General features: G+C 34.8%; 1 protein-coding gene and 1 pseudogene across 5 annotated transcripts in view; one reads left to right on the forward strand and one right to left on the reverse strand.

The window, feature by feature from the left end:
• The window catches only part of Pam (peptidylglycine alpha-amidating monooxygenase), a 326,641-nt gene that overhangs the window by 267,981 nt on the left and 46,264 nt on the right, over positions 1-12,396 (reverse strand). The window lies entirely within an intron of this gene.
• Positions 8,924-9,606, forward strand: LOC101705985 (large ribosomal subunit protein eL15 pseudogene; annotated as a pseudogene).

Genomic DNA, 12,396 nt, shown 5'->3' on the forward strand with positions numbered 1-12,396 from the left:
CAGTAAGAGTTGCTCTGATAAGCACTTTTAAACTGTCATTGGTATTCAAAAGAATAGCACCGCCAGGCCAGTATAGGGGTTGGACAGCAGATTTAAAGTTTCTTCTTGTCTTATTTGGTTGTCACAAAAATCTCAAGAATAATTTTTGAGTTTCATCAGAGGAAATGCAGAGAAAGCATCAGAAAGAAGAATCTGAAAAGTATCTAAGCGGGACAGTCTATATTTCCTTCCAATCACTCTCCTGATCTTGTTTGTTGATGGAGCAAACTGCTTAACATTTGTTTAATTTTAAGAAAACCCACAGAACTGAAGTAAGCAAGACAGTGGAAACAGGACCTGTCAGTCTTATGAAAGATGATGCCAGATTTGGAAGTATAGAGTTATCAGATAAAAAAATTAACATCAGAATTTTTATAGTAATATTTTACCTGTTCAACACATGTTATTTTGTTGAGCTGATATTATTAATTATACACAGTAATTGTTTGATGAGGGAACCAGCATACCTGTACACATCACTACATTTCATTTCCTATTTAATTAAAATATCTTCCATTTCCAAAAAAATTAAATTTTTCTCAGAAGTCTCCTTTGAAAAACATAGGTTAGAATGAATCTACTAGTACAATAACACTAAAATCTTCTTATTCCTCTGATGTTAAAGTAGGAAAAAAAGATCTTCCTAGCCGATCATATCTTATAAAAAGGTTGGTATGCACTAGCACCAAGTTGGATTCCTGCCTTCAGCTACCCAAAAATGCTTCAAGGGCCAGGGATTTAGCTCAGTGGTTCTGCTGCCTGCCTCGCAAGTGCGAGGTTCCGAGTTCGATCCCCAATACAAAACCAAAAATGCTTCGAATTAGTAAGATCAGTATAAATCTACTTCTGCCAATTCATCCCAGAGAGAGAGCTTTGCACGGGCCCAAATCGCACCTCCACACCAAGCTGTGGAAGTCCTGCCTCCTCCCCTCACCCCATGGCCCTGGTTATCCCGCTAAGCCCTACCTTGTACAGACCTCCAAAGTAAGTTGAGAAAATCATTCGTACCAGTGATTCATGTTTAAAGGATCATTCAAATTAACTTTGTAAAATAAAAAGGTAAAGTCTTAAGGGGTGACTCGCCAAAGATAAATATACCACTTCAAGTACATTATAAATTCAAATAAATAAGTAATGAATTTTATTTAAAATTTCCCAATGAAAAGATTACCAGTCATATGAATGTCAATGAATTTTACAAAAAGAATGTAGATTTTATTTGTTAAATGGAAATTTTCAACATGTGTAACACTGCATATAATACAATACAGTCGATGTTTCACATACTCCTGAATTTAAAATTTTAATTCTAAACGTAAAAATAATGTACTGTAACTCTAATTACTTTATAAAACTGATAAATTGATTTTTTCATAAATCTAGGATAAAAGCATTGCTATAAGTATATATTTCATGTTTTCAAAATTCTTTGGAAATCTTTTACTAGTTTGTTTTTATGAAATGAGAAAAAGATATTTTCTATGTTTGAAATCTTAAAAAGAACTAGTAATTACTGTACTTAATGTACTTAAATAAATAATATATACATACAACATACAAAGTATTGTACTTAGCCAACAATGATTCTACCTAAATATTTTACAATAATTTCAAATTTTTAAAAATGCTTACTTACAAGTAGTTGTTAATTTAAATATTAGACACAGTCTTAGAATTTATATGGATATGTAAATATGTATCCATGTATTTCTTCCAGGAGTTTTAAATGCAAAAAACCTTAGGTATTTTGCCAAAAAATTTAAATATTGAGGTGGTATATTATATATTTTTCACTTGTTTTTAATTAACAAATAATAATTGTATATTTATGGGGTACAAATTGAATTTTAATCTATTAAAATCACAGAAAGATTCAATCTAGCTAATTAACATATCCATAATTTCATAAGAACATTAAAAATATTTAAAGAAAAAAGACCAAGACATTATTTTAGTATAAGATTAGTGTTCTGTTCCCATGATGACCAAGATTCCTAGCCAACCATAATGCCAAAGGGCAGAATTTTTAGAAAATTAAAAATATTACTCCACTAATACTCGATTAACACTAAAGTCCACTTTGTAGCACTCAACTTACATGCTGCTCTACAACCTGATATTTTAGTGTGTTGTTTTTTAAAGATAGCTACAGAAAGTACATTTCCTTCACATAATCAAACTATCAGTCAATATGAGACTACCATGAGGGTCAAAAACTATGAAATTGTATTCTGATTGGTAGGGAGAATAAATCAATGATTATTTAGTACTACAAATTCTTCACTTGAGAAAAGTATAGTTTGTGGGGTTCTTTTAAGTAAGGAGCACCTCTATTGTATTGAGAGCACATTTGAAATTACAAATTTGCCTCCAACCTTCCATTTGAGTTTTCTGCTCCTATTCCAGCTCTGCACAATGCCAGACACCGGGAAATGGGTTGGCATGTGTGCTGTGCTTTTCAAAGCTGAAGAGGCTTTGGACCAACCAACTTCTCGGAAGCAACCAGAGACATTAACAGTAAACTGCTTGGTACATAGCTAAAGAAGAAAAAGGCTTGTTGTGCAATTGCTAATTGCTTTTTATACAAATACATTCATTTCCTGGAATTGGTAAATATTTGTTTAAAAGTAATCTCCAGGCTTTTCACATGCCTTTTATCACAACTGTATTGGACAGCAATTTGTAACAATAAAGATTTCCTTTACCTTTGATATTGGCATTATTTTTACTTCTTCCTGTTCCCTTCAACATATACACAAACCCACATACATATAATGTTAAGGGAAACAAAACAGACACACAAGCTTAAATATTGCATGGCTTCTCTTTCATGAGAAACTCAAAGTATAGATAAGTTAGAGAGCAAAATAAAAGATAATAGCAAACAGGCAGACAGAACTTTTGTAAAAGGAACACAGACCAAGAGGTGGAGGGAGGAGAGAAACGGGAAGAAGGGGATAAAAAAGAATTAAGATGTGTTATGTACATGTGCTAATTCTCCACAATGAATGTAATCATTAGGCACTGCAAAAACATGTTCTAATAAAAAATAAATAGTTCTGATGGAAAACTTTCATATGTCTGAATTTTCTAAATTCTATACACAATGTTAAAGTAGACATTACAACTCCAAAATGACAGATGGTTATAATCCCCATCCGTGGAAAAAAATGGACCAAGATTTGATGAAACATTTTACTGTAAGAAATACAATTTTACTCATAGTCAATTTACTACTGCCCTTATTCGTGTGGGTAGAAACTTTCTCTAAATAATGCCCAGTAACAGTGACAATGGTGTTTCAGCAAAACTTGGAGTAATGAAGCAGATCCACATTAAAATGTTCACTACAGCTACACTTTGCTTCAAGAGACTCCCAAGATAAATAAAACCCTAGAAACAAACTATCTGAAGTTACCTGATCATCTACTCTAAGACTGCATGCTTTACAATTAAGTGGTTGACAGGGTAAGTTTTCTTCACCAGAATTTAAAAGAAGGGAATTTACTATATCTGTCTCTCATTCAGAAAGAAACCCCAAATAGAGTTGTAACCTAAAAAGATTTTATTTATTTTTAGAATTTATTTTACTTTTTCCTTGGTAACATTTGGCAAAATGTTGAAAATAGGAAAATGCACTGGAAAAAACAAAGTTGTAAAAGAAACAACAAACAACTAAGTCGATACTTTGAAACACATAAATCTTACAAATAGAAATATGTCAATATATTACCCACAACATGTAAAATATATGTGTCCAACAATTATATAAGAAATGATCAAGTCACCAATGATTCCTATTTTCCATTGCTCTAATTGGATGTGTAAAATAAAATTCCATTTGAGGCTGGGAAATAATTATTCTCAGAGCACTACAGAAGTATAACACAGATGGACTTTTTGAAGGACAAATTGGCATATGTGTTTCAAACACTGTTGAAATATTTGTACCCTTTAGTTCAATTTTACTTCCAGGATTTTATTTTAAGAAAATAGAGATAAGTAAAAGAGTAAAGATTTTCATCACAGTGTCATTTGTAATACCAAAAAATTCTAAAATCCCAGTAACAGAGGTTCGGGACAGGCACAAAATAAGACGCAATGCAGCTAGTTAGAAACCACCTGTAAAAGAATATTTAATGATATAAAAGCCAGGCATGGTGGCGCACACCTGTAATCCCAGCACTTGAGAGGCAGAGGCAGGAAGATCAGAGCCAGTTCAAGGCGAGCCTGCACTACAAAGCAAGATCCTGTCCCCCAAAAATCAAACAAAAGAAATGATTTGAGAAAATGTTCACTGTAATACTCATTGAAAAAATGCAGGTTATAAGACAGACTGAACATTAGGATCCTAATTTTATGTTCCTAGTTTTGTATCGCTGTTTGTGTATGTACACGGATGCATGGTAAAATAATAAAATTTTCTTTGCCCTTTTTTTGGTTATTTTTGGCAGTGCTGGAGATTGAACCCAGGGCCTTTGTACTAAATCATGTCCCCTGCTTTCTTCATTTTTCCATGTTTTATTTTGAGACAGGGTCTCACTAAGTCATTAAGTTGCCCAGGCTGGGCTTGAACTGCAATCCTCCTGCCTCAGCCGCCAAGACTGCTGGATTACAGGCATGCGCTACCACGCCTGTCTCTGTGCTTCTTTTCTATTTGCCAATTTTCCACAAGGCACACATATAATGTATACCTACCCACAATGAAGATGTATAATTCAAGAAAAAATGGGAGAAATATAATTGCTCATAAAAAATAAACCTGTGTGGCTTATTCGGATGCTACGTATTTTCTGTTAACTAGAATAATACTGCTCAGAATACTGAAATCGATGTTCTTGTACCAGTCTGAAAGGACCCTATGCCATAGAAATGTAGAAAATGGCATCATTGCTGCACCTAGCAGAAGTGAGCATACATAGGAATGATCTCTAACCTAACAGTACAGTATTAAGATAGGTTTCTCACCCCAGCACTCGGTTCTATCACCACAGTAACAGTCAAATCAGCCTCTTAAGAACCAGAGGCATAAAGAAGGCTACTGTTACAATAAAACAAGTACCAACATGGCCAAGAGTCCCACTGTGATCTCTCTAAATTCTTTGTGCATCTATAAAATGGAGATAACACTACTGATCCTAGACACAGTATTTCAGCCAAAAGAATTGTTCATTTTCCAGATATTACTGTTCTTATATTACCAACAAAAATTCATGATATATTTTACAACAGCTACATCAGTTTCCACAATCTAGTGTATTGCATGCTATATTTGGGGGTTGTTTGTATTTTAAAGGTTATGTTTTCTACGTGTTCACTGAGCATGTAAATAGACTCGAAGAATTACAGTTAAGCTGATTGCTACGCATATGAAGATATGACTATAATTTCCTGAATAAACAAATATCAATCAACAAGTATATATTGCATATTTTCCATGTTTAAGAATTACGTCAAGTGCTGAAAGAAAATTATGGGCAAATCATTCCCCAGACCACATACAACATAAGGAAATTGTACTTTCCACAAACTTATTCTAATGATAACTACTGAATATTTATGAATATGAATAATTAGATAATCCTTACATTTGTCTTGTTAGTCTCTCCTCTAAATCACAAAAGCATTTTATTATAGTACAGTAACACTGTAGGAAGTTTTGTTCTTTTATTGTGTTAAAGTATACATAACATAAAATTTATCATTTTAACCATTTTTAGGTATGCACTCAGTGGCATTAAGTACTGTACATTCACATTGTTGTACCATCATTACCATTATTCATCTCTACAACATTTTCATCTTTCCAAACCAAAATTGCACATATTAAACAATAACTCCTCATTCTCCACTTCCTCCAACTCCTACCCACCAGCACTGTATTTTGTGTCTATGAATCTGAGTGCCCAGGTATGTCATGTAAGTGAAATAATACCATATTTTTCTTGTGTCTTGCTTATTTCACTTAGCCTAATGTCTTCAAGGTTCATTTGTGTTGTAGCAGGTGTCAGAAATGTGTACCTTTTTAATGCTAAATAATATTACATTCCATGTATCTATCACGTTTTCTTCATTCATCTGTTGATGGACATTTGGGTCGTTCTCACCTTTTAGCTGCCAAGCATGCTGTTACAATAAACTTTGGACATACAGATATTAATTTGAGTTCCTGCTCTCACTTGTTTGGGGTATATATGCAGAAATCCATTTGCTGGCTGATTTTGATTTTAAAACTCCAAATGTCAAAAAACATGTCTTTTAATTTAAAAAATAATATTTATCATCAAATTCAGTCTCCATAGTAAATTTTTAATGGCAAAAGTATTTTATTCTTTTTCATTTATACTTTAAAAACCTGTTAAAAATGAAACTACTGTTTATACCTATGATTCAAGATAAATCATTCAACTATGCCAGTGTTATCCAACTTTTCTCTCCAAAGTCCATCACTCTTTGGTAATGTCATCTATAAATACTCATTCTGTATCCCCTCACCTTCTAGCTTCTGCCCTTGAGTGTCAACAATCAGGCCACTTAACCACCAAACCTTTGTCCCCTTGGCCTGCTATGCTCCCCTCAAACTATTAACACATTTTTATCTCCCGCTTCCAGATAACACATACATATTTTAATAATATCACTACAACACTCACAGTTTTGCTGTTAGAAGAATGGTTACTTAATAAGAAGAATTCCAGCCATGTGGAATTAACAACAAAGCAGTGTGTCTGCGACAAAATTATGATCCTCTCCCAAAACAATATTGGATTTCTTAACATCTTAAAAACCACATGTAACACCACTGACCCATAATGCAGATGTTATACTCTTGTTACTCAGAGTATCAAAAAGAACTCCATTTACTTTACCAAATGAACATTCTTTGTACTTTTAAAAATTATGTAAATATAAGTAAAGTATTTCATCTCTACTGTGAGTAAAAATATAAAATCATAGTTTTGGAATTCTTAGCTATGAATTACTGAACACTTGAAGAAAGGTAGTTTCTAATGAAAAGAGCATTAGTATGCCTTGCATGTGATCCATACCTTTAAGACACAAGTGGCATTATGAAGTTATTACAGTCTTCCTGACAAAGTGAAGACCACAATAACTCACTGCCACTTTCATCAAAGCTGGTGAGTTATGGTGTATGTGAAGGGTAATTATCCTTCAAATAAAGTATGTGGGCAGTTAAAATTTTATTTTTAATGCATAAATTGTCACACCTTGTTAACAAACAATTTAAAGCAGGCTGAATTATGTGATTAAATTATAAAAGAAAATTACTTCCTATCTGTTCATTTCTCATCCAAGACATCAAACATATGCTTTCTGTTACTGGAGTTCAGGGAGCAGTACTGAAGTCAACTAGAGCTGTACAAGTGTGAATTACCTGAAATGAGATTCTCCTCAGACATTTTTGCAGTGAGGAAGAGCAAAGGACTTTTCACAGATGTTAAACAATTTTAGATCTTAAATCTATTTTGCCAAGTTGCCAACAATGACAGCAACAACCTGGATATATCTATCCTACATGTATAATTTGACAAATCTCAACTTACATGTTCATTATATACGTTAAAACATTAGGTAAAGAATCCTGATTCTTTAGGTGGCAGACTATCAATAAAAGCTGGAACTACCCAACATTCCCTGAAAAAAGCCAATATTATTTCTTTTAATCTCCACAAAGCTCTAAAAATAGTTGACTTTTCCATTCATTCACCAATACTTCCATGCCCATGGAGCTACAAAAGTATGATGGAATATGGATTTTTTTTGGTAAGGAATTGCACAATAGTCCTCCCCCAAAAGTAAAGCTGATTGGGGTCTTAGTCACACTTAGCGTGAGCACTAGAATGATGTCTTTTTCTACGCCTTTTACTGAGGTCAGGAAATCTGTCCAAACCATGTGCCAGTCCCAGGACTTGAGAATGCCAAGTGGTTCAGGATAGTGGTAGCTATATTTAGAACATGACTGGAACATGCCCAAGTTAGAACAGTTACATGGGTCTGGCAGGGGCTAGAAATACCAATACCAAGAGCTACATCTATTCTTTTCTGCCACCCCCCAACCCAGCTAAAAAAGGTTGAAAAACTGTTTTGAGGAGGAATTAAAGACAAAGGATTTCTCCCTGATCTTTCCACCAGCATAATGATTTCTAGAATAAGGCAAGATCTTAAGTGAAATTCAGATCATTATAACTCAGAAGCAGTGATGAACAGCCTTAATTTATAAACCTCAGGTGGAAATGTACAGTCTTTTCTTGTTTCCAGAAGCACTCCCTTTTTCTTGCACTACAGGGTCAACTGTATCTCTTGAGATTTGCCATTATCAGTATTCTTAGTACTAATAATCATATTTTGCTTGGTAGTTTTCTTCATAACTTTTGATGTACAGTATTTATGATATATTCTTGACCTTTATACAACGCATCAAAAAAGTAAATTATTTGTTTCTGTTCAAATTGCTATGAACTCTGCTTAGAGTGAAGATTTAAAGTTGTGAAGAATTTGGAGCCTAGTACCTTCCTGAACCCCAATTGTGAGCTAAAAAAAGCACCTAAGCTGAAAGGTAAGTTATAATTTCTATATATTTTGAAATTACACTACATTTTTGGTCCATTTCTACAGTTTTTCCATGAATGGTTCAGAATTTAATTCCTAGAAATCTAACGGTTTGTAATCATTCCCTTTCACGTTCAGGAGTTCATAAAATTAATAGAAATAAAAATAAAGACACTAAGAAAGTATTGATAGCAACTATTTAGAATAGACAAAGACTGAAAAAGTTTCCAATATTAAAAATTGGAAATGTAAAACTAATAGTAATAAGAGCTTACATTTAATTATAGCTAACTAAATGCCAAGCACTATTCAGAGTACTTTTATATGCTTCCTTTCCATCTGGCGGCAGCCATCAGGTAAGCCAAGATGGGTGCATACAAGTACATCCAGGAGCTATTGAGGAAGAAGCAGTCGGATGTGATGCACTTTCTTCTGAGGGTCCGCTGCTGGCAGTACTGCCAGCTCTCTGCGCTGCACAGGGCTCCCCGCCCCACCTGGCCAGATAAAGCACGGAGACTGGGATACACGGCCAAACAAGGTCATGCCATACACAGGATTCGAGTGCGCCGTGGTGGCCGGACACGCCCAGTTCCTAAAGGTGCGACTTATGGCAAACCTGTCCATCACTGTGTTAACCAGCTAAAGTTTGCACGAAGCCGTCAGTCTGTTGCTGAGGAGCGAGCTGGACGCCACTGTGGGGCTCTAAGAGTTCTGAATTCTTACTGGGTTGGTGAAGATTCCACATACAAATTCTTTGAGGTTATCCTCATTGATCCATTCCACAAAGCCATTAGAAGAAATCCCGACACCCAGTGGATCACCAAACCAGTCCATAAGCACAGGGAGACGCGTGGGCTGACATCTGCAGGCCGCAAGAGTCATGGCCTTGGAAAGGGCCACAACTTCCACCACACTATTGGTGGCTCTCGCCGGGGAGCTTGGAGAAGGCGCAATACTCTCCAGCTCCACCGTTACCTCTAATAGAAGTAGTGTTTGTAAAGTTTATAACCTAATAAACAATTTAGGACAGCCCCGTCTGCTTAAAAGTGTTATTTGTTAAATAGTTTGCTGATTATTTCATGAATGCTTTGTCAAATGAAAGTTAAAGTGCAATAATGTTTGAAGACTATAAGTGATGGTGTAAATTTGTTTTAATAAGCTTTTTTGTCTTTGCTTTATCTTATTGGGGAGTTATAGGTCAGTGTTTAAAACATGCTGTGTGGTGTATGTAATGGGTGTAAAATTATTTAAAAGAGAAGTGCTAAAACTAGCCCTGTAGATCTGTTTGGTGCATGTAATGAAATCTACAGCTTTATTGGAGAAATGCAATGCTCTGCTGTTTTGAAGTGGCTGGTTTTTTGAGTTTGGCAAATACAAACTTGAAATCAGATAACCCTGTATCATGATCATATGTAGAAAAGATGGGAGCTCAAAAGATTAAACCTGTTGCAAGAGTTTTCTCTTGGAAATGAAATGAATTTGGCTTAGCTTAAACAAAATTGCCTGTCTCCACAATACCAAGTAAGTTCACATAAAGTGTCCAAATTCCTGGTTCACTCATTTGGCTCCATGGAATTCTGAATTTGATAGATATTGAGTATTAGGTAAATGAATTTACCTTTAGGTTTGTGAACTAGTCATGAAGGTAAGGGTGGAAAGCTGGTAATCCAAGAGGCCATTCAGTAACTAGCTTAGAATACTTTGAACCCTGTAGCTACATGGTGGGAAAGTATTGGCCATTTAAAGGTATGTTTTATGTACCCAGCAAACTGTCTTGGGTCAACTTGATTTATCCACTTCCAGAAGAACATTAAGGCAGTTGGTGTCACTGCAAGTTGATGGCTTTTTAATCTTGTCTGTTTTCTCATCCCTGGTCAGACTACTGTACTTTTCAAAAAATTTGCTATTCTACAAAGACCACGTTTCAATTCAGTTGTGTCTTCCAGTAGACAGGTACTATTTCCCAGGTGAAATTTGAGTGTGGAAGAAATTGCCCTTTAATTTTTTCAAATTCTGGGTTTTCTGGCCTAAGAATGGGGGGGGGGTCCTAATTTCAAAATGTAATTGATGCTTTCCATGTACCAATTTTTCTTTCTATAGGGATTTCAGAAGGGTCAGTTGATTTCCAGAAAATACATGTTAACAGACAAAACCTTGAGACCTGAGCTTTCAATAAAATGCAGGGCCCATACATTTTGTGTGTAAAGGTTGTTTAAAGGAATAAATGTCTACTAAACTAAAAAAAAAAGTATTTTTATAGATGTTAACTTACTAATCCTTTTTTAAAAAATCTATGATATGCTAATACTAAGTACTGCAATTTTCACAGAACAAAATTTAGGCACAGAAAGTTACTTAAGTAACTTATGTCCAAAGTCACACTTTACGGAAGTGAGGGAAATTCACTATGGCTCCAGAATCTATGGGCTTACTCATAACACAAAACTGAATCATTATGTACTGCAAACAGGTACTAAGAAAAATTTTTAAAAATTTAAATGCCTCCTTTAATAGCTGCAATGCAAAATTTAGTCTTGCTCTTCCCCTCTGTATTCTTTCTCTGAAAATCAATATGTTTGGTGTAAGCTTGACCCAATAATAGAACACTAAGTTTACAAAAAGTAACTTTTATTTTATCACAATTCTGCTAGCATATTCTACAAATTCTGCTAATTACTAAAAATAAGTTCATGTAAATGATCCAAGTGTAGGAGATACAGATTTGTATGAAGTTTAACATCTTTGGCTCAGTTTGAAATTAAACAGATGGTTCAAAAGTTATTTAGTATGTATACTATATAAGCATTTGCATGAATGATTTTTAAAAATTTAAGTACAAGGTGAGAATTGCCAATTCCATACCTCAATCCACATTTGTTTCCAAAAATCCAACACCAAATTTCCAAAACAGGAAATCTATGCCTCAGTACTTAAAGGCTGCTCATAGTCAGCACTGTAACAGTCTCCCCTAGACTTACACTTTCAGAAGATACTTCTGCCTTGTTTAATGGTATCACTTAACCAAATCAGAAAGAAATTTCACATTTTTTTGACCTTGCTCTCCACTCAAGCTGCCCAAAGCAAGCAATCAGTCACCAAATTCCATCAGTTCTGTCTCTGAAACATTTCCTGAATCGATCAGCTCCCTTCATTGCCTTGGACACTGCCCCAGTTCTTCTCCCATCTCCTTACTCCACATGTGTCAGTCTGTCCTTATTCAATCCCTCTTCAATACCTACCGCAGTTCTCTTCTAAACTACAAAAGTCTCAAAGCTTTTTAACAGTTTTCACTTGTTGATAGCAGAGGTTCTCAAACTCTAAAGGGTATTAGATTTACCCCATAGGCTTGCTAGAAACACAGATGCTAAGAAATGCTTCTTTTTACCTTTTAAATAAAACTGGGATGAAGACTTAGAATCTGCATTCTACAAGTTCCCAGTTGGTATTGATGCTGCTAGGCTTTAATATACTTTCACTTCTCAACTAGTTCTGTGCACTTTGGGAAGTTTTATAAAGTGTCCTGTCTAACCCTAAACTAATTACAGGCAGACAATGATTCCCAGCCTCCTCCTCCTCCTCCTCCTCCATTTCCTTCTTTAAATCTTCCATGTGATTCTAATTTCTATCAATATTGAAAATCACTAATGTTTCCCAGAAATTCCAAATCTTCAGCATAGCATACAATACTCTCCACCTCTGCTCAAACACTTGATCTGCCTAAAAGAATCCAATTAATCAATAAATACTAATGACAGTTTGCTTGTCTCTAAATGAGATCACATATTC

Source organism: Heterocephalus glaber, unplaced genomic scaffold (genome assembly GCF_053883595.1).
Source record: "Heterocephalus glaber isolate CG9 unplaced genomic scaffold, H.glaber_assembly_v1.0 deba00001465, whole genome shotgun sequence".
Taxonomy (NCBI): Eukaryota; Metazoa; Chordata; class Mammalia; order Rodentia; family Bathyergidae; genus Heterocephalus; species Heterocephalus glaber.